This window comes from Monodelphis domestica, chromosome 2 (genome assembly GCF_027887165.1).
Source record: "Monodelphis domestica isolate mMonDom1 chromosome 2, mMonDom1.pri, whole genome shotgun sequence".
NCBI lineage: Eukaryota > Metazoa > Chordata > Mammalia > Didelphimorphia > Didelphidae > Monodelphis > Monodelphis domestica.
The window spans coordinates 255664497-255686693 of NC_077228.1; the positions used below are offsets into that span (position 1 = coordinate 255664497).

The following is a 22197-nucleotide window of genomic DNA, read 5'->3' on the forward strand; positions in this document are numbered from 1 at the left end:
AGAATCTGCAGGGTGAGCCAAGCATGCAACACAAAGCAAAAGGACTTCATCTGTCAATCAAAAGTAACATTCCTCTTGGAATATTCCCAGGAAAAGGCAGTTGGAAGCTAACCCCACAGCTGAGGAACTTCTCTTGACTTATGAGAGAGGAGGAAAGGAGAGATTTTTGGGGGGGCTAGGCTAAGAGGCTTGTGACTGAACCCCTCAGCTTCTGACCTAGGCAGAGGCAGAAACCTTTGTGGTTTCTAACAGAGTGGTGGACTTGAATTAATCAAGCTGAGATTATCTGGCTGTTTCGAAAAGAAGAAAGAAGAAAAATATTTGTCCTCTTATCTCTCTAACTGTCCCCGTATCACAGTAGTGACTGATTACCAATACTCCCAATACCCTCCTAACTCCTTGTGTAGATTAGGGATAACCTCATCCCTCTTACCTCATCTTCCATCCTGTCCTATCTTCCCCAATAAACCTCCTTATTTGAGAAAGAGGAAAATGTATCTTCTCTAAACCTCACATTTTACCTTGAGTTACATAGAAAGGTGGATGACTAATGGGGGAGGGGAAGGGAGGCAAGAGGGAGTAGGTGGAAAACTTGGAGGGAAATGGTGGAGGGTAGGAAATACCTTGATCTATAAGTCATCCAGTATTGATGCATAGACACCCCAGAGTATCCCCTGTTAGTATCTCTCCATCTCTCAGAAGTATCTCTCTTTCTCCAAGAATACCTTTTATTACTATAGCAACCCCAGTATCTCCTTTATTACAACTAGAAATATCTCATACAGTATCTATTTTATTACAACCTCAGTTATCATAATGTACATCAAATAACCTGGAAAGAAATTTTAAAAAATGAGATCCTAATGACTCCTAAAACACCTGTACCTTACTCATAGAAGAATCTCTCAAACTTTTGCTCAGATAATGTTTAAGTTTGCTCTGCGTAAAATGTTTACTTTTCATATTTTACATTCTTAGCATCTAAAACAAAAATTTTTAATTTAACACATGTTTATTAACAACTACAATTTATGAGATTCTATACTGAGCATTCAAGATATAGTAACAAAAATGAATCAGGCCTTGCCATCAACAACCTTTTATTCTGTTATTGTTCACAATAAGTAAGAAAAGATAATTTGAGGAAGAAGAGAGCATGCGGGGGGAGGACAGGGGACAGTAAGGGACTTCAGAGAAGGCTTCATCTGGGAGGTAGCACCTCAGTTAAATTTTTAAGGACACTGAAAATGCTGTTTCTAGTTTTCTCCAGATGTCTATCAAATCTAACTTTTCTAAAATTCTATTTACCTCCTTACTCCCTTGTTTATTTTTTGGTTTGATTTATCTATTTCTGAGAGGGGAAGGTTAATATGTCCTACTAATATATTTTTATTGTCTATTTCCTCTTGTAATTCATTTAACTTTTCCTTTAGAAATTTGGATGCTATGTCATCACTAAGAATTCCAAGAGGCCAAATTGAAAAAGAAGTATATTCTGGGTGTCGAGGTCTAGGTGTTGAGAGATGTGAACTCTAGATGAGCTAGACTTTGAAGAATTGTGGGCAGATCAATTTGTCTGAAACATCAAATATATGTGAATCCTGGGAAGATGATAGAGAACAACATAAGAGGTAGCTTGGGATGAAATTCTCTCCTACTAACCCAAACAAACAAGAAAATAAGCCCTTTGATTTGGAATTATGTACAAAGGGCTTTAAAAGAATGCATACATTTTGTTTCAACAATACCACTACTAGGTTTGTAGCCCAAAGAGATAATAAGGAAAAATACTTGTACAAAAATATTCATAGCCACACTCTGTGGTGGCAAAAAATTGGAGAATGAAGGATTGTCCCTCAATTGGGAAATGGCTGAACAAATTGTGGTATATGATAGTGATGGAATATTATTGTGCTATAAGGAACGATGATCTGGAGGATTTCTATATGAACTGGGAGAACTTCAATGCACTGATACAGAGTGAAATGAGCAGAACTAGGAAAACATTTTACACAGAAAGTAAAACATTGTGGAACAATCTAATGTAATGGACTTTGCTACTAGTAGCAATGCAACAGGCCAGGACACTCCTAAAGGACTTATTGGAAAGAATGCTATACACATTGAGAGGGAGAACTATGGGAGTAGAAATGCAAAAGAAAAACATATGACATCACTTATCACATGTATCTATGGGTATATGATTTGGGGTTTAGGCTTCAAAGATTGCTCTATAGCAAAAATGAATAATATGGAAATGGATATCAAGTGATAACATTTGTACAACCCAGTAGAATTGCTTGTTGGTTCTGGGGGGGGGGAGAGAAAAGGGGAGGGAAAGGAAATGAATCATGTAAACTTGGAAAAATATTTTTAAAATTAAAAAAATAAAAAATATATTATATTTGAAAAAAAAGAAAGAAGCCCCTAAAAAAGTCAACAACAGCAATATGAAAAAGAAAAATTAGAAGGACAACTCTTTCTCCTGAGCTTCAATCCTACATCACAATGTGCCTATTGGACATTTCAAAGTGGAAAACCCATAAGCATTTCATACGTAACAAATCTAAAACAAGAATCCTCCCCCGAAAAGCACATCTTCCTTTTCAAATTCCCCTTTCCTTTGGAGGGCATCATCATCCTTCTAGGTTCTGAGGTTTAAAACTTTAATGTCATCCTGGCCTCTTTGCTCTTATTCACTCAGTTACCAAATCTTGTTAATTCTATTCAAGCATATTCAAGAAGTTACCAAATCTTATTAATTCTAACTCTACAATCTATCTATCTACCCTAGTTCACTCCTTCATCAACTCTCACCTAATTTATTATAATAGATTCCTAATAGTATAGAACAATGATGGAGAACCTTTTAGAAATGGAGTACCAGGTCCCTTCCCCACATCAAGTGCCATGCCCATACCCCCCCACATTCTGTGCCCCCCCCCTTACTTCACCCAGGGAGGGAGGAAGTGCTCCCACTGGACTCTGGGCAGGGGGGTGGATGATATGGTCAGGCTTAAGGAGAGGGAGAGAGAGGAGTGCAAGCACTCTGCTACCCTCTAGTTATATAAACTATGATCCCCTCAAATCTAGGAAAAAAAAAAGGTTAAAAAGTCCAAGCTTATAAGAAAATTCCTTATTTATATGAAAATATAACCCACAGGTTAAAAGATATGCTGACACATTCACCCCATCAAGTCCCAGCCTTCCTGAAGCAGGTATCCTCCAAATTATCCTTTTTTAGTAAATGGTCAAGGATTAAAGTCAAGTTTTAATCTGGATGCAGGGCAGATTTTGCTACTTCTGACAAGCCACTATTGTGTTTTCTAGAGCTTCCAGCCCACCTTTTCTCCCTCAGGCAGGCATCCCTTTGAATGCAAACTGAACAGACTAGTAAGAAGTGAGGGTACTAAGAATGCAAATTAAACCCAAATTTGCTTGTGAAAGAAACTGAGGAAGGGAGCTATAGAACTGTGAAGAGGCTATTAGCCTAGCCTCTGATTCATAAAACTTATTCCTAAATTACTAGACTACAGTTTTGAACATTTTTAAAGTACAAACTCAAAAGACACATCCCCAAACCCCAAAAATACTTTGTATAGTAAAGACACAAATTGTTTCTGTCTCACTCAGGCCAAAGGTAATTAAGAGGCCATTGCATTCTGAATGGGGTGGGGCAATTTTGTCCTACAAGGGATGCTGTCTTGAAGAGACCTACTTACTAACTCCTACTGGGGAAAGGAGGAGGGGAGAAGCTCAGCTGGGCCTCCCTCCAGCTTAGGAATTTTGGAGAACTCTGTGCTGCAGGGACAGGTGCACTGGGTCCTTAGGGCATTGAGTCCTTAGCATGCATACCCGCAGAGAGGCCTATGCATGCCATCTCTGGCAAATGTGCCATAGGTTTGCCATCATGGGTCTAGGATCATAGCATCATAGATTTAGAGCTAGAAAGGATTGTAGATACTGTCAAATTTAGCTCCCTCATTCTAGAGATGAGAAAAATGAGACAGAGAAATTAAATGACTTTCCCTGAATCATGAAGCTAGTGTTTGAGATATGATAGGATCTTAGGTCTTCCTGACTCCAAAGCCAGCAACTATCTACTATAGCACCTAGTTCTTGGCTTAAGCCCCTCCTCACACTAATCAAACCTATTCTCTACCAAGTGAAGGTTGAAATGTCATCCTTAGTAAATAAATTCTTTAAACTCTTTAAGCTAATATATATACACACACACATATATATACATATATACATATAATTTTAACCTTCACAATCTTTCCCCTTCCTTCCTGTCATTCCAGTTTTCCTACCCATTACTCTATTACTCCATTTCTAAGGCATAGTAATACTATTCTATTTGCTGTTCACACAAACAATGCTCTATTTCCCACCTCTATATGACTGTCCCCATTCTTAGAATGATCTCTCTATATATTTTTAACTCTTCAAATCCCTGACTTCTATCAAGATTCAATAGCTCAGGTGATACCTCCAATAGGTGGCCTTAATATAGTGTCTTTCCCTCTAAAATTATTGTGTACCTAATGTATCTTGTATTCATTGTTTTTTTCTATATGAATACAAACTCCTCAAGGACAGGAATTTTTTTTTAATATCCTTAGAGTTTGGTCCAGTGCCTGTGGTTTAACTGAAAGAGCTTCATACAATAAATTTTATGGAAAAAATATCCTAAAAATCAGTTTTCTCACCTGTCTCTACTGTCCCCAGGTTCCCCCTCTCTCTGACACCACAGCCCATAGCCAATTAGACAGTAGGGGCTCTGTGGTCCTTTTGGCAGCTGCAATTTTAGGTGTGGCTTTTAATATTAAGCCCTTGGCAAGAGTCAGAGGGAGATCATTCTCAGTAAAAGTGGAGACTAATTCGGAACTATTCCAAGGTTCTAGAGCAGTGATGGCAAACCTTTTAGGGACTGTGTGCTCCACCCCCAGAGATGGAGTGCCACACCCCTGCCTTGCCCACCTGACTCCAGACAGGGGAGGGATAAAGTGAGAGGAATGGCCTGAGTGCTCTTCTTAGGGGAAGGACTAAGCCCTTCCATTGGGCTGTTGAGCAAAGGGGCAGGGAGGTGTGGTAGAGAGGGGGAAGGGAGCAGCTCTACCCAAGTTCCTCTGTCTTTCTAGTAACTAGCTCTGGTGATGGATGGCAAGAGTACTCACAGAGAAGTCTCTGCATGCCATCTTTGGCATGCATGCCATAGGTCCACCATCACAGTTCTAGAGAAAGGAAAGGTTTGTGGATATGGGGGTTGCTTTAGAGAAGTATATAGCCTTCAGAACAACATTCTGGAGGAAGGAGAGACCCAGAAGTACAACACTGACTACAGTGATTTATTACTACAACAGAGGAAATAGACAATCCAAAAGCAGTGAAAAGAAGGTGGAAGAAAATCTCAATTGCAATGGCTTGTCAGAAGCTCCTCCCTCCCATCCTAGGATTGTCCTGTGGGATCCTCCCCAAACCCTACTTAACTGGCCTCAGTATAAAACTGAGAAATAAGAAGTCAATCTCAGAAAAGAGAATAAAGACTAGAAGACTAAAACTGAGAAAGGTAGAGAATAGTTTCATCTAAAGTGGCTTCTCAAGAGTCTCCTTGAAGCAATGACCAAACAGGTCACTGTCACTCCTTCCAGGCCACAAATTATGTCAAACCCTAGTGATGTGAGAGAACATAGAAGAGGAAGTAAGGACTGAAGGGGAAAAACAAAAGCTCTGGCTTAGAGAAGGAAAATGACTGGCTGTAAGAATCATGTTTATGTCAAAGAAACCATAGATAAATCAAGAGATGATGGAGAAAGACAGATAAAAGCTAAGGTAGAGAAATGAATGAGCATTAAGGGGGTGGGGGGGAAGGAATCATCTCAATGAAAAAATATTTTGCCACAAAGTAAATGAAACCAAAGTTCCCATAAGGAAGGTGAAGATACTACAATAAATTTTATAAGGTCTTCTGAAATGAGAGTATGCAAATCCAAGAACATCCAGAATGAGAAGCAGAAAAATAATCAAAATTTAATTGTGGGAATGTAAGGGAATCACATAAAGAAATGAGAGCAAAAATCAAAACTAAGGAAAAAATCAAAAAGGCTAACAGGAAACTAGAAAATTTAGAACAAAAGCCATTTTCAATAGTGGTAGATTCTCTGAAAATGAACACTGGAATGCAAAAATACAGTAGGACAATTTAAAAACAAGATGAGAATAATCAAAATGAATAATTGAAAACAATTAAATCACCACTTAGCAAATAAAACAAACAAAGAAAAAAGTCAAGACTGTAAGAAAATTTGAGTTCTATAAAGCCATAATACTAAACTCAAAGATAAAGTGGAAAATCTAGAAAAAACTAAGAAATTTAAGCCTTTCAGGGAAAACATCATTAAATACCAGAAGGACCAGTCATGTCAACTGGTACAAAAACTACCTCAATCCTTTGGGATATTCTTAAATTCTGATCCTAAAGAAGACCACACTTCATGAAATCATACAGAAAAATGATCCAGAAATTTTGGAAGAAGATGGCAAAGTAAAGATCTCACAGTCTAGTGAGGGAGCCCTACTGGACCCTAACACTAGAAAAGAAAGAATCACAATTTAATTCAAGAAGAAATGAACAATCATAAACTTGAGAATTACATCAAATAATTTATACTAAAATTAAGGGGAAAATTTTACATGTTCCAAGGAAAATCAGTGTTTACAAGATGAAAACTACAATAGCATTTATAAAAGATCAAAGAATTAATTGGAATATGGCATTCTAAGCAACAAAACAGCAAAGTTTTTGATGGTACTTCAGAATAGCACATTTTACAGAGCTGAGCCTAGGCAGAGGTAAGTAATTCAACATGCAAAATGCCCAAAGAGAAGAAAGCTAAATACTTTAGATAATAATAAAAGCCTAAGAAATCAAATGTTCATTTTCAAATACGATGGGACAGGCAAGGGAAAAGCTAAAATGAGCTGAAGGAGGAAATGGCTAACCACTACAGTATCTTTGCCAAAAAAGAAAAAGAAAATAAAAATGGGACCATGAAGTATAGGATACAACTGAAATGACTGAACATAACAAAAAGGGACAGTCAAGACTAGTGTTGAGGAATCCTGTTGTTCACAGTTTGATATACTTAAAAATGCTAAGGTTATACAAAGGAACTCCTCTTGAGTGGAAAGATAGTAAAGGGATGAAGGGAGTAGGATTATCCAGGAAAAAAATGGTCAGGATCCAAGAAGAGAGATGGAGTAAAAGAACTGTTGCATAGTGGAAAGAGGGATGATCTTGGAGAGAAGAAGACCCACTTCTGACACATAGCTTTGACCCTGGGCAAGTCATTTAGCTTCTCAGTGCTCTGGGCACTGGTAGAAGTCCTTCCCAGGAAGAAGAAAGAGAGAGGAAGGGGGAAGAAACAAGCATTTAGTAAGCACCTACTATGTGCCAGACTGTGCTAAGCACTTTACAAATATCTCATTTGAGCCTCAAAACAATCCTGTGAAGAGCAACACTTCAGCACTCTTCTTAAGCAGTAAGAAATGGTGGATATCAAGAGTTCAAAGAAAAGAGTAAATATGTGTACAAAATTATACATAGGGAAACAAGCAAATCAAGAGAATAAATGTTCTCTTGTATACAATGTATGCAATGACTATATCACAGAAAAACCCCAAAACACAGAAAGTCCCAAAGAAGTAAATTTATAAGAGAATTCCAGGAAATAGATAACAAGCTTAGCATGGAAGCATGTTGTAGTGGTGATGAGAGACTTAAATTATTCATATAACTATTGAACCTCTCCTTTCCTAAAAGAACATCTAATACTTTCTCCATTTGACAAAAGTAAGCTTTTAGAAAGTGGAGGAAGCAAGAAAGACAACTTCTTTATTCTCTGATTTTTACCAATAAGGAATAAATGGTTCATTCAAAAATCACTTATCAAAGTTTCCACTAAGTCCCAAGTGCTGGGCAAAAATAAAACAGAATGGGAGAAAGGAAGGAAGATAACCATTAATCAATTCAAATCAACATTTTGAGAATTTGTAATTGAGGAAAGTTGGAAAATATCTAACGTGCCCTAGAATTTTTTGAAAAGAGATGTCAAAGGATTGAGATAAAAAAATCTGTGCAATCTCATGAACCAAAATTCTACAAGGAAAACCAGTGACATTCCCAGAAGCACTGATTCATTCCCTAACCCAGTGAATGCTTAGAGAGTTTGGAAATCATCTGGGGGTGCTATAAACAGAACTTTAGGACTATTCTATGGATGGTAAGATATTATGTCTTCCAATTAGAGCATGGGCTTGAGCAGGAAACAACTTTGCTTTCTATATTTGTATCTCCAATGTGAAGCATGGTGCTTGGCACCTACTATGTTATTAATAAATGCTTATTCATTAAAAAGAAAAGGAAAGGAAAAAATCAAAAATCAATCTTTGAGTGAAGACAATCCCTCAAGAATAAAATTCTAAACATACTCACCACTAATGAGAAGGAAAGGAGACATTTGTTTTTAAAAGACCAATGGAGATGCACATTGAACTCACTGACTAATAGACCATAAAAAGATATCTACAGAAGAGGGGGAGGCAAGGGCAGTTAACAGGAGATAAATACAAAATCATGGCAGAGTTCTAAAGGATAGTGTCAAAATGCTAAAGTATAAACTGAATTGAGTTTGGCGAGGAATGACAAGAAGAATAACAGGAATGTTTTTCTGAGTGAGACTGGGCAAAAAAAAAAAGGTTAAATAAATGAATGATAAAAAGTCCTCTAAGTACTCATTATGTAGCAAGCATTCTGCTAAGCAGTAGAGAAGCAAAAACAAAAGCAAAGAGAATCCTGGACTTAAAAAAGATATATCCCTTTTTTTTTTAAAGAAAATAAAAATTTTAATGCCTTTTTTAAAACTTCTCTATAATTTCTTCTAATACTTTTCCCTCTTCTCCTGCCAAAGAGGTATCCCACATAACAAACAGTATTTTTAAAAACAAATGAAGAGAAAAAATCAACATCACTGATCAATATATCCAAAAAGTTTGAAAATACATTGTCTCCCCTTCTGAAAATAAGTAGAGATAGGGTTGTCTTCTTATATAGTTTTTATTCATATCTATTCTTTATAATTTTGCAATATTCACTTTTGATATTTTATAGTTCTTTGCATTTATATGGTTATATGTATATATATTATATATACATATTTTTTTTTGCTCTGCTCACTTCACTATGTATTAGTTCATGTAGATCTTTCCATCTTTTCCTTCATTCACCCACATTCATAATTCCTTATAGCACAGTGAGATTTCATTTTCATGTACCACAATTTGTTTGGCCATTCTCCAATTAATAGGCATCTACTTTGTTTCTAATTCTTTGCTATCACAAAATAGCTGTAAATATCTTGCTATAAATTTTTTAGCATATATGGTGCCTTTCTACTTGCCAATGGCCTCCTTGAGTATGCACCTAGTAGTAGAATTTCTGGGAATTTTTGGACATTTTAACTGCCTCCCCCCCTTTTATAAACCCTTACCTTCCATCTTGAAATCAATACTGTGTATTGGTTCCAAGGCAGAAGAGTGGTAAGGGCTAGGCAATGGGGTTTAAGTGACTTGCCCTGGGTCAAACAGCCAGGAAGTGTCAAAGGCCAGATTTGAACCTAGGATCTCCTATCTCTAGGCCTGGCTCTCAATCCACTGAGCCACCCAGCTATCCCCTTAATCCCTTTTTTACACAATTCCAAGTTGCTTTCCAAAATGGTCATACTGATTCTTAGCCCTATCAACAATATAATAATGTGTTTACCTTCCCACAACCTCTCCAGCACTGACTATTCCCATCTTTTATCATCTTTGCCAATTTACAGGGTTGTTTTTACTTTCATTTCTCCTATTATCAGTCATTTCGAGCATTCTGTCCTATAGTTGTTAACAGTTTGCAATTCTTTTTGAGAACTCTTGAGTATCTTTTGACTTACCTTAATAAGTATCCTACTAAGTAGCTGAGTGTCTAGAAAAGTAGCTAAAGGGTGGGGTGAATACAGTACAAAACCTGGTGTAAGGAAGACCTGAGTTCAAATCTAGCCTTAAACGCTTATTAGTTCTGTTATCCTGGGCAAGTCACTTAACCTCTGTTTGCCTTAATGCACTGGGGAAGGAAATGATAAGCCATTGCAGTATCTTTGCCAAGAAAATTCCATGGACAGTATTGGCATGCTATGATCCACGGACTAAAAAGAGTCTGACACAATTGATTAACTAAATAATAACAACCCTGTTTGCCTCAGTTTCCTCATCTATAAAATGAGCTTGAGAAAGAAATTACAAACCACTTCACTTGCTTTGCTTTAAGAAAACCCCAAATGAAGTCATGAAGAGTTAGACATGACTGAAAAAACCAAACAATACAACAATAAAATAGTTTGCAAATCTTTGGAGAGGATATTCTTTGCCCACTTATCCACTGTGTAATGGCTTTGGTCACACACATATGTGTTCGTTTTTTACATATCTAGAAACCAAACGCTTATTAGAGAAATTTGACACAAATATTTTTTTCCAATTCAACTGCTTCCTTTTTTGGCCTAATTGGTTGCATTCATTTTGTTTGTAAAGAAATTTTTCAGTTTCATGTCATTTTATATCTATTCTTTGGTTCAGACTATATCTCCTACCCACAGATGTGAGAAGCATTTGATTTGCATGTCTTCTAATTTTTATAACATTATCATTAGTATTAGGTCACTTACTATTTAGACTGGGTTGTGAAAGAACTTATTGTGGGGAGAAAAGATACATGGAGCAATGGCAGCTAGAGTGTCACTTTGGTGACAGGGATTGGGCCATAAGGGAATGGATATACAACTTCATGGAGCAATGGTAGAATTAATTTGATTATGGTTCCAGAACTAGAGAGCATAGTAAAAGAAGTAGTGGCAGCAAGGTATCTGCTGAGAAGAGGGTCCCAAGTATCTGCTTGCTCCTTTGGTGAAGCCTATCAAAATGTCAAGACACCATGCTTAAAGACACCATATGGCTGAATCAAGATGGAAAAAAAAGAGATTCAAACAAGTTAGAATACAAGCAGGTAGGTGATTTAGTGGATAGAGCACAGAGCCTGAAGTCAGGAAGACCTGAGTTTAAATCTAACCTCAAACATTTACCAGGTGCCTCTGTTTGCCTTAATCTACTAGAAAAGGAAATGACAAATCATTCCAGAATCTTTGCCAAGAAAGCTCCATGGACAATATTAAGATATTATGTTATGGTCCACAACACCACAAAGAATCAGACATGACTGAACAACAACATTAAGATGAATTTAACAGGGATAGAAGTAAAATCTTTAAAGTGGGTTTTAAAAAATCAACTTTGTCAGTAAAAGATGGGGAAGCAGCAGGGCTATACAGAAATTCCTCTGAAAAAGATTTGGGTGTTTTAATGAACTGCAAGCTAAATATGTGTCAACAATATGGTATGGCAGATGAAAAGCTAATGTAGGTCTCTACTCTGATTAAATTACATCTGGAATATTACATTCATTTGTCATTGTTCAGCTGTGTCCAACTCTTCATGACCTTATTTGGGATTTTCTTGGCAAAGATAATGAATTGGTTTGCCATTTCTTTCTCCAGTCCATTTTACAGATGAGAACTGAAATTTAAAAAGTTAAAATGACTTGTCCAGGGTCATACAACCAGGAAATGTCTGAGGTCACATTTGAACCCAGGTCTTTGTTATTCCAGGTCTGGTGCTCTATCCATTGTTCTACTTAGTTGCCCCCCAAAAGTTTTTTTTAACCAATTTTGATGTACAAGTTAGATTAGAAGGCTTCTGATTTCCCTTTGAACACCGACAATCACTCATATTTAAAACCTCAATGCCATCATCCAGTCTTCTTTCTCATTCACCCCATATATACAACCAGTAGCCATATCTCATAATTTCTTTCTCTGCAATATTTCTCAAAATGACCCTTTTTGACCACTAACAGTCACCACCCTAGGTCAGGCCCTCATCACTTCTCACCTGGACTTTTGCAATAGTCATTTAGTTAAATTCCCTTCTCAAGTTTCTTCCCTCCAGTCCATTTTCCACACAACTGTCAAAGTGCTTTTCCTAAAGCTCAGGTTGGACCATGTCTCCCCCCAATTCTTCTTAAAAGAGTCTAATGGCTCCCTATTTCCTCTAAGATCAAATATAAAGTCCTTGAGTTGATATTTTAAATTCTTACCAATGACCCTTACCATAATGACTTTCCATTCGCTATCTCCCATGCCTGAAATGCTCTTTTTCTCCTAACCTCCACCATGGGTGTACACACATGCATGCATGAGTACAAACACACTTCAATATACTTGGGTTTCCATTGTAATCTTATGTTGTTTTTGGTTTGTCATTTAAAAACGTTATTCTGATCCAGAGTCCAGACTATCCACCGGATTGAGAGTATAAAAATGATAATTAAAAACCCCAGCTAAAATGTATTTCTCATCTTCTGGGGCAGCCAGGTGGTAGATTTAATAAGAGTGCTGGGCTTAGAGTCAGAAAGACCTCAATTCAAATCCTGCCTCAGACACTTATTAATTGTGCGACCTTAGTTAGAATCACTAAACTTCAGTTTCCCCATCTGTAAAAATGAGGATTATACTATCATCTACTTCCCAGGGTTTTTGTGAAACTAAAATGAGATGATATTTGCAAAAGCATTTAGTACAAATGCCAGGAAGACTCATTTTCCTAAGTTCAAATCTGATCTCAGACAATTCCTAGCTGCGCGACCTTGTTTGGCTCAGTTTCTTCATCTACAAAATGAGCCAGAGAAGGAAAGGGCAAACCACTCCAGTACTTTTGCCAAGAAAACCCCAAATAGGATCATGAAGAGTCAGATAAAACTGAAAAACAACTGAACAACATACACATTTGCTACTATTCTTACTCGATCTTGAACTTGTATGTGCCAATTTATGAAGATGCTCCTATTAAAATGGAAATTTCTTGAGAGGAGGGGCTGTTTTTGCTTTATAGCTGTATTTCCAATATTCAGCACAATCCCGACCCTTAGGAAATAGCTTAATTAATTAATTAATTAATAGCTCATTGAGTGACTGATGATTCTGGGATGTTTGCACAGTAAGTAAGGATATGATCTGGTATTTGTATCCAAGACTTCTGGCTTCAAATTCAGTGCTATATAAATGCTAACTAGTAATAATAATAATAGCAATCATAATTTCCTTTATACCATGTGAGAGGAAGGCCCATCAATGACTCCTCCCCTTTTAAAGTATTAGGTTAAGAAACTGAAACTCCAGAAAATCCCAGTTAAAATGCAAATATGTCACTAGGTTGGGAGAACACATTAAGTGAATTACAGATCTTTCCCCAACTAAAACGAGTCTGGAAGAATCACTTCATTTGCTCTAGGCCTCAGTTTCTTCATGTGTAAGAGGCCAGATGATATCTAAATATTTTACCAGCTTGTACTGCCTGTAATTCTATAAAAATGTCCCAGGTCCTGCATTCAAATGGTGCTTCAGAAGCTTACCTTCATGACCTGGACTATTTGAGGTTTCCAACTCTAGATATGACATTTTAACTGATTCTTTTATAATCTGAAAATTGGGCCTTCTGGGAATGGGTTACATTTAGATGCAGGCATTACATCGCTGGTTGTGGATCATAAAAATTAAGAAGGGGTATTAGATGGGTCATCTAACAAATTTGCCTAACTATATACCACGCCTCTCTACCTCCCCCCTCTACTCCAACCCCACCCCCGACATATGCACAAAGTTAACTAACTTTGGACCACATCCTGTACTTTTCAGCTCCTCTTCCTTTTTCTTCCTAAGTCTCCCCTTCCTCCTCCTGAACTCATGCATTCAGTTTGCGCTCATGGGGCCTGAGCCACTCAATTTTAACAGCAATCTTCAATTTAGGAATCTTATCCACATAACTTAAGTCGCTAAGCTATATATCTATACTTACACGTGCAGTTTAAAATAGAGCCTAAATCAGGGAAAGGGAGACAAAAACAACCTAAATCTTTAAATCCTCGATCCTCTACAATCTCCAGCCTCCATCCCTCCCTACTCCGTCTCCCTCGCCCCCACCAAATCCATCCCCATTGTGTGCACCCATCTGTTATCCCCTTAGTCCCCAAGATCTGTTCACCCAGCACCAGGCCCCAGACTCGACCGCCCTCGCCAACACACCTGCTGCCCCGGTCCGGCACCTTGCCCATCCTATAGGTGGGGTGCCTCCTGGCTCGTTCTATGCAGCTGCTGTCCGATCCCAAACATAGCTCCAAATCCCCTCAACTGATGCCGGATGGGTCCTACAGCAACTGCCGTGGACTGGGTCTGAATTTCATGGGGCGGGGGCATCTAGCGCGGGGCCAGACCTTCCAGCCACACCCAGCTGTCTCGTCTTGCCCCGAAATGGGGCGGAGTGGAGCTGACGAGACTCCCGGTGCTTTCTCGCTACCACGCCCTATAGTTTAAGCACTCGGAGCTCGCTGGCTACCCTGCCCAGAGAAGCGGCCCCAGTTAGCGGAGCCCAGCTCTTACTCAGAGTGTTCAGGGTTCTGAGCTCTTCAACAGCTTACTTCTTAACTAGTGAGCCCCCTGCTCATTTCAAGAAAGTCTGCCTCTCTGCCTCTCTGTGATTAGATGCAGCAGGAGAAATAACAGAGAAAAACACTTGCATCGATTCATCATCAAGAGTAAAATTACAACCAGACCCACAAATCCAAAGACCCTAAGAAATTGGATCAGTGGTCCAACAACTTTGGTTCTTTGTGGGGTAACCCGAGAGAGTGTTTGGTGTCAGAGAAGAGCGATAAGGGGAGAAAGAGGAAGCTAAAGAATCTGCTTCCTTCTACTCCTGCCCAGCTCCCCCACTTCCTCCTACCACTTCCATTTTCTTTTAGTAGGTGCATTTTCCATCTAGTATACTCTCCTCCCCCTATTCTCACCCCCACCCCTACTTTCTTCCCCTTTAGCTAGACCTGGAGTCAAGAGACAAGTGCTTCTCCTTGCTTTGCCACTAAATTACTGCTAGATACTTGTGTAGGTCACTTACTTCTCTTTGCGCCTCAAAATCATTTTCTTCTCCCCTCCCCTCGCCACTTCCTGGCACCTCTGCACCAGTTCTCTGAAATTCAAAGCATTCCTAGATATCCTGGATTTCACATGATGTATTTTGGGAAAATATCCCAAGTATAGAGGGATCCCCAAAACTCTATGACCGGTTCATCACAACTTCTGCACAATATTTCATTTCAAATAACACCATTTGGAGGTAAAGGAGGGGAGGCACAATTTCTCAAAAAAAGAAAAATTAAAGTACAAAGAGGTTAGGGCGTTTTGTGGGGATCAGAGGGTCAAGAGAACAGATGTCTCATCCCCAGTACATAGCTTAAGCCAACTAACATAGGATCTGAGGTGAGGGGTTCCTTTGTCAAATTCTTTGATGGCTGTGAGATTCAGGTAGTAGACAAAACTGCAGTAAATTATGGGGATCAATACCAATGAATACCTCCATCTTTGCTGATGCTGGTATTTCAAAAAGCTATGCTGAAATGGAGAGTTCAGAACATTCAGGGTACTTCTACATTTGTAGCTCAATTTTCAAATCTATGTGCCAGTGATGAGGTTACAGAGCTATATCTTTGTATAAATACAAAGTTGAAATAAAGTCAATCCTTTCTTTAACCTATGTTTTTAACAGCTATGTATTTTCACCCATATACCTAGCACAATGTAGGTGCTTAATAAATGTTTGTAAGAGGTAATGGGGGATGTAATGACAATATATGTAGATTTAAAATTAAAGGACCTAGACTTACATACTGTGTTTTAGACTTATTTGATCTTGAAAGGCCATGGATTCTTAGCCAGACTTCTATGTCCTCATGTGCAAATGATGGGATTGGACTTGGATCATTTCTGAAGTTCATTTCAGCCCTATGAAGCTTATGATCCTAATTTGTATCAGAGTATATCCTCAGAGCTCTCTAAAGGAAGCAATACTTCATGTTTCAATACAAGCAGATCTATTATCCAAACATCCCCTTCAACAAAATTAAGCAAAGCTAAGGGAACACTTGCTTAGATCACACATGTAGTCCAAGATTTCCAAGGTCATCTATGAGGTTATTTTCTGTAGAAAACATAAAGATGTGGACATATATAATTTTCCCCTTCCTGTTGCTTTAAATAGCAGAATCATAGAATTTTGGAGTTGGAAGTGAATATCTAATCCAACCCACACCCAAAAAGGAATCTGAAATTATAACCTCTTGAAGTAGCCCATTCTACCTATGTTTTATAGCTCTAATTGTTCTTGGCCAGATATCAAGAGTAAATTTATCTCTTTGCAACTTTTACTCATGTCTACTGGTTCTGTCCTCTGGTGACATACAAAATAAGCCCAATTCATTTTCCATATGAGCCCTGCAAAAAACTCAAAGACAGATATCATGACTCCCTTAATTCTTAAAAACAAAACAAAAAAAAAACATGCAAATACAACTTCCCCAAAGGACACCTAAACCGAAAGCATCTTGAGCTGAAAGTAGGGAAAGAATATACAAATTTTTAAATGGTTCTGATACATCATCTGGTACAAATCCCTCATTTTACAATGGAAAAAAAAACACAGTTCTAGAGTGTAATTTGTCCAGGGTCATATTGGTAATACAGAAATAAGATTAATTCCCAAGTGCCCTGACTTCCAATCTAGTGCATTTCATAGAAATTCTTCTTTAGGCCTCAATAGACATATGTAAAAAGTAGAACATGAAAGTGCTACAAGAAGTATGGTAATACTGTGGAATTCCAAAAGAGATAAGTCATTCTTGGTTTTGGATGAATAAAATAATAATCCTTGTTCAGATTCCTAAAAACACCTTAAACACTTTCTTAAAGGTCACCCTTGGGAGATAGTTATCATCCTCATTTTACAAAAGCAGAAATTGAGGTTTAGAGAGTTTAATTAATTTGAGACATGACTACAATTGATATATGTCAGAGCTAAGACTGAGATCCAAGCATTTTGGCTACAAATTTTCCCAAAGTCACACTCATCAATGTCACTTCGTGCAGGAGGTGGTAGATAAGCTCTGTCTTGACAGAAATGTTCAGGAAAAAAGGGGGTGATAATACTACTGTACTCTGCCTTGGTCAGACATTTCTAGAGTGCCATATTTTTAGGAAAGACATAAAAAATTTTTGTTGCATAAATGAATGAATAATAGTGAAAAATGGGAAGGTTTTAGGACTTAGGGCTATAGTAGCTGATAAAAATGTATAGCAAGGAAATAGGTGATTTGGAACTGTGAAGAGAAGAGTTCAGGCTTGATTGATTGATATGATCGATTGCATCAATCTGCAAGGGAGCCTGCAAGGGGAACTTCAGTATTGAAAGAAAGGGGTTATGTTTTGTATGAGTTATTGAGGAAGATGCTGAGATAGGCTGAGATTCTAAATATTAATGAATTTCTACATGGAAGAAAGGACTTAAAACTAATAGGAAAGTAGCGTTGGAACATTTTGTACATATCCAAACTCAGATTGGTTGCTGCCTTAGTAATAACTCAACCCCTATCTAGGGTTCAGATCCTGGGAAAAACTGAATTTAGCTCATTTCTCTTTAGGGATCAATTCTCTTGTCCTCTGCCATCATTGCAAGCAAAGAAATGCTTTATTTTAATAAAGAAATAAGCACTACCTTTCAGAAGTAAGAATTATGGCAACATTAGGAGATATATCAACTGGTGTAGAGTGAAGTAAGCAGAACCAGGAAAACAATATACATGTTGACTACAGCAATATAATCACACACACAAAAAAAATAAATAAATGAGCAAAATCCCTGTAATTCTATTGACCAAGTTTGGCACTGGATAAGAGTTGAAAAAATGCATCTCCTTCCTTTCTTCAAAGAGGTGAAAAATACTATAGACATGGAATACTACCCAAACTGTCAGACATGTTTGATATTCTTTCCTATAAATAAATCTGTTTATTCTCAACTCTCACTTTCAATCAAAACCTTTTCCTCTTATGCATTTATTATCATCAGGTCCAATAACAGCTGCTAATTTGGTATGGTTAAGCTTCTTAGGGAAATTCCTCTCTTCCTTTTTCTATAATCTTTCTTTCTTTCTTTCTATCCTTCTAATGTTTTGTTAAAAAGGAGAAATATTATCAGAAATAAAAGTATTATAAAAACAAAAGAGTACAATGACAATAAGATTTTAGAAAACCAGCAGCAACAAGAAAAAAATAGAATAATTCTCTTTCTCTGAGCTCCCATTTCCACTGAGATTCATGTACTGTGTTTCAAACCTGTCTAGCAGTCAACAGATAGTACTACGTGAATAGACTTGAGGCAAAGAATTGGTGTCCATCAATTCAGGAATGGTCAAACAAGTATATAAAAGTGATGGAATACTACTGCTGTAAGAAATAATAAAGGAGATTGTTTCAGAAAAACCTGGAAGATTTGTATGAACAAAGCAAAGTGGGTAGAACCAGGAAAACAATTTATATAATAAAAACAATATTATAAAGATGTTTACCTTTGAAAGATGTGGAAACTCTGATCAACATAATAACCAATTCCAATTCCAAAGGGTTCATGATGAAACATGCTATCTACCACAAAGGAGAGAGCAGATGGAAACACATTTTTTCTTTGCTTTTCCTTCCTTTACTTTTCTTTTGGAATGGTTAATGTGGGAATTTGTTTTGTATGACAATACATATTTGAAATGAGTTTTGGAAGCCCTCTCAAGGAATAGAAGAGGAGAAGAGAATTTATAAGAATATTTTTTCTAAATTAAATTAACAAACAAACAAACAAAAGCTACGGATTGTAGTACATGTTTATCCCATGATCCAGAAATCTAATGACCAAGCTGCTGGACTTGGTGTCACTTCAGGCTCCAATTTTCCCTTGTCCCACCTGAAGCCCATTGAGTTTCTAGCCCATAATTGTACATACAAAACTGAGTGACAGGGACTGTTATAAAATAACACTGATGGTTTGTGAGACAAACTGTCTTACCTTATTACGGATATGACACCTACTGTTCCCCAGAGAACTTCCACCACCACCTGGGATTTGTTTCTTCTGGGCTTAATTTACTCTTAGATTACTTACCCTGGATTAGTTGCCTATTATACTCTTTTTTAAAATCTTAGTAAAGAAAACTTTATTCTCAACTCTCACCTTTGACCATAACCTTTTCCCCTTTTGTATTTATCATTATCAAGTCCTTTGGATCTGATAATAACTACTAATTTGGGTATGGTTAAATCTCACACTCTAACCTTCTCCCTCATATAGGGAAATTCCTTCCTTTCCTTGTTCTCCAATTACTTTCTTTAAAATATGTGTGTGTATATTTATATTTAATCAGCCAAAACCCATCTCATCTCCCACTCTAGTTGTAAACATGAGAAAAACTAAACCTTTTGCAAATATTTATGATCAATCAAAACAAATTTCTACATTAGCCATATCCAAAAACATCTTTGCCTCTTTCAATACTCAGAATCCTTTCCCTCTCCATTATTAAGTGTATGCCATACTATATCATCAGTTCTCTGGAACCACTGTTGGTCATTACATTGGTAAGATTTATATATCAGTAACTTGCCTTTTAAAATAATGTTTTACTTGTTTGTTATATTAAAATTCCCAGGTAACTCCTTCCCTCCTCTCCCTGCACAAGAGAAGGCACAATTTGATGGAAAGATATATGTATATACAGAACTATGTCTTGCTTATTTCTATTTACCAGTTCTTTCTCTGGAGATGAATATACACAGATCATTCTTCAAATAATATTTCTGTTGCTACATATAATGTTGTCTTGGTTCTGCTTGTTTTGCTTTTCATTAGTTCATGTAGGTCCTTCTTATGACACAGTAATATTCCATCACAATCATATGCCACAACTTGTTTAGCCATTCTCCATTTGATAGACAATCTATTTTCAATTTCCAATTCTTTGCATCACAAAGAGAGCTGCTATAAATATTTTGGGATATAAAGATTCTTCTTCTTTTTCCCTGATCACCTGAGGATATATTTTAATTTTTTCCCTTTATTTTATTTTAATAACAAATTTCCACATGAATTTCCCCAAGTTATATGATTCATGTTGTCTTCCTCCCTTCTTCCCTCCCACCTCCCAGAGTTGACAAGAAATTCAGTCTTCACCTTAGGATATAAATTTAATAGTGGTATTGCTTAGGGGCAGCTGTGTAGCTCAATGGATTGAGAGCTAGGAATGAAGAGGAGAGGTCCTAGGTTCAAATCTGGCCTCAGATACTTCCTAGTTGTATGACCCTGGGCAAGTCACTTGACCCCCATTGCCTAGCCCTTATCACTCTTCTGCCTTGGAACCAATACACGGTATTGATTCCAAGATGAAAGGTAAGAGTTTTAAATATATATGTGGTGGTATTGCTGATTCAAAAGGTATACATCATTTTATTACTCTTTGGACATAATTCCAGATTGCTCTCCAAAATGGTTGGATCAGTTCACAATTCAACCAAGAGTGTAGTGTATATTAATGTCTTCATTTTTCCACATCCCTTCCAATATTTATCATTTTGCTCTCTTATCATTTTAGCCAATCTGATAATAGGTGAGATATCTTAGAATTGTTTTAATTTGCATTTCTCTAATCAATAATGATTTAGAATATTTTTTCATATAGTTATATATAGTTTTGATTTATTTACCCAAAAACTGTTCATATCTTTTGAGCATTTATCAATTAGAGAATGGCTTATATAAAGTTGACAGAGTTCTTCATATATATTCTCATATATTTCATATATTCTCATATTTTCATATATATTCTCATATATTTCATATATTCTCATATTTTCATATATTTCATATATTCATTATTCTCATAATATCTCATATATTTCAGATATGAGATCTCTACCTGAGAAACTGTCTAGAAAAACTTAGTTTCCCAATTTTGGGGCACCTATTCCCTCAAATTCCCATCATTTGTCACTTTGAAAAGAGTAATAATTATTTTTATACCTCCTTAGAATTTGTTTGCTTAGGACTAATCCCTCTCTTAATCTAACCTCACTGCTAATTCCCACCCCTTATTTCTCTCCTTTCCATCCTATTTCATTGTTGAGTGAAATATATTTCGATATGTAGCTGAGTATGTGTATGTATTCTTCTTTCCCCTGACCAGTTCAGATGAGAGTTCTTAAAAAATTAGAACACTGACATAATAAGTAAAGAGGGAGTTCTACCAAATTCCTTTTATGACACAAACATGGTACTGATTCCAAAGCCAGGCAGGTCAAAAACAAAGAAAGAAAACTATAGACCAATCTCCCTAATGAATATAGATGCAAAAATCCTAAATAGGATACTAGCAAAAAGACTCCAGCAAGTGATCAGGAGGGTCATTCACCATGATCAAGTAGGATTCATACCAGGAATGCAGGGCTGGTTCAATATTAGGAAAACCATCCACATAATTGACCACATCAATAAGCAAACTGACAAAAATCACATGATTATTTCAATAGACGCAGAAAAAAACTTTGATAAAATACAACACCCATTCCTATTAAAAACACTAGAAAGTATAGGAATAGAAGGGTCTTTCCTAAAAATAATAAACAGTATATATCTAAAACCATCAGCTAATATCATATGCAATGGGGATAAACTAGAAGCCTTTCCAATAAGATCAGGAGTGAAACAAGGATGCCCATTATCACCTCTATTATTTGACATTGTACTAGAAACACTAGCAGTAGCAATTAGAGAAGAAAAAGAAATTGAAGGCATTAAAATAGGCAAGGAGGAGACCAAGTCATCACTCTTTGCAGATGACATGATGGTCTACTTAAAGAATCCCAGAGAATCAACCAAAAAGCTAATCGAAATAGTCAACAACTTTAGCAAAGTTGCAGGATACAAAATAAACCAACATAAGTCATCAGCATTCCTATACATTTCCAACACATCTTAGCAGCAAGAATTAGAAAGAGAAATCCCATTCAAAATCACCTTAGACAAAATAAAATACTTAGGAATCTATCTCCCAAGACAAACACAGGAACTATATGAACACAACTACAAAACACTCTCCACACAACTAAAACTAGACTTGAG

The 22197-nt window shown here is 37.0% G+C and overlaps 1 protein-coding gene across 2 annotated transcripts in view; it reads right to left on the minus strand.

Moving 5' to 3' along the window:
• The window catches only part of PIK3R5 (phosphoinositide-3-kinase regulatory subunit 5), a 106090-nt gene extending 91649 nt beyond the window's left edge, over nt 1–14441 (minus strand). Inside the window, exon 1 of one of the 2 annotated variants that reach the window (XM_001366740.4) lies at nt 14235–14441. The gene's annotated coding sequence lies outside the window, so the exon portion shown is untranslated. The remainder of the gene's footprint in view (nt 1–14234) is intronic. The other variant, XM_056814289.1, reaches the window with a different exon arrangement.
• Between the last annotated feature and the right edge of the window lie 7756 nt (nt 14442–22197).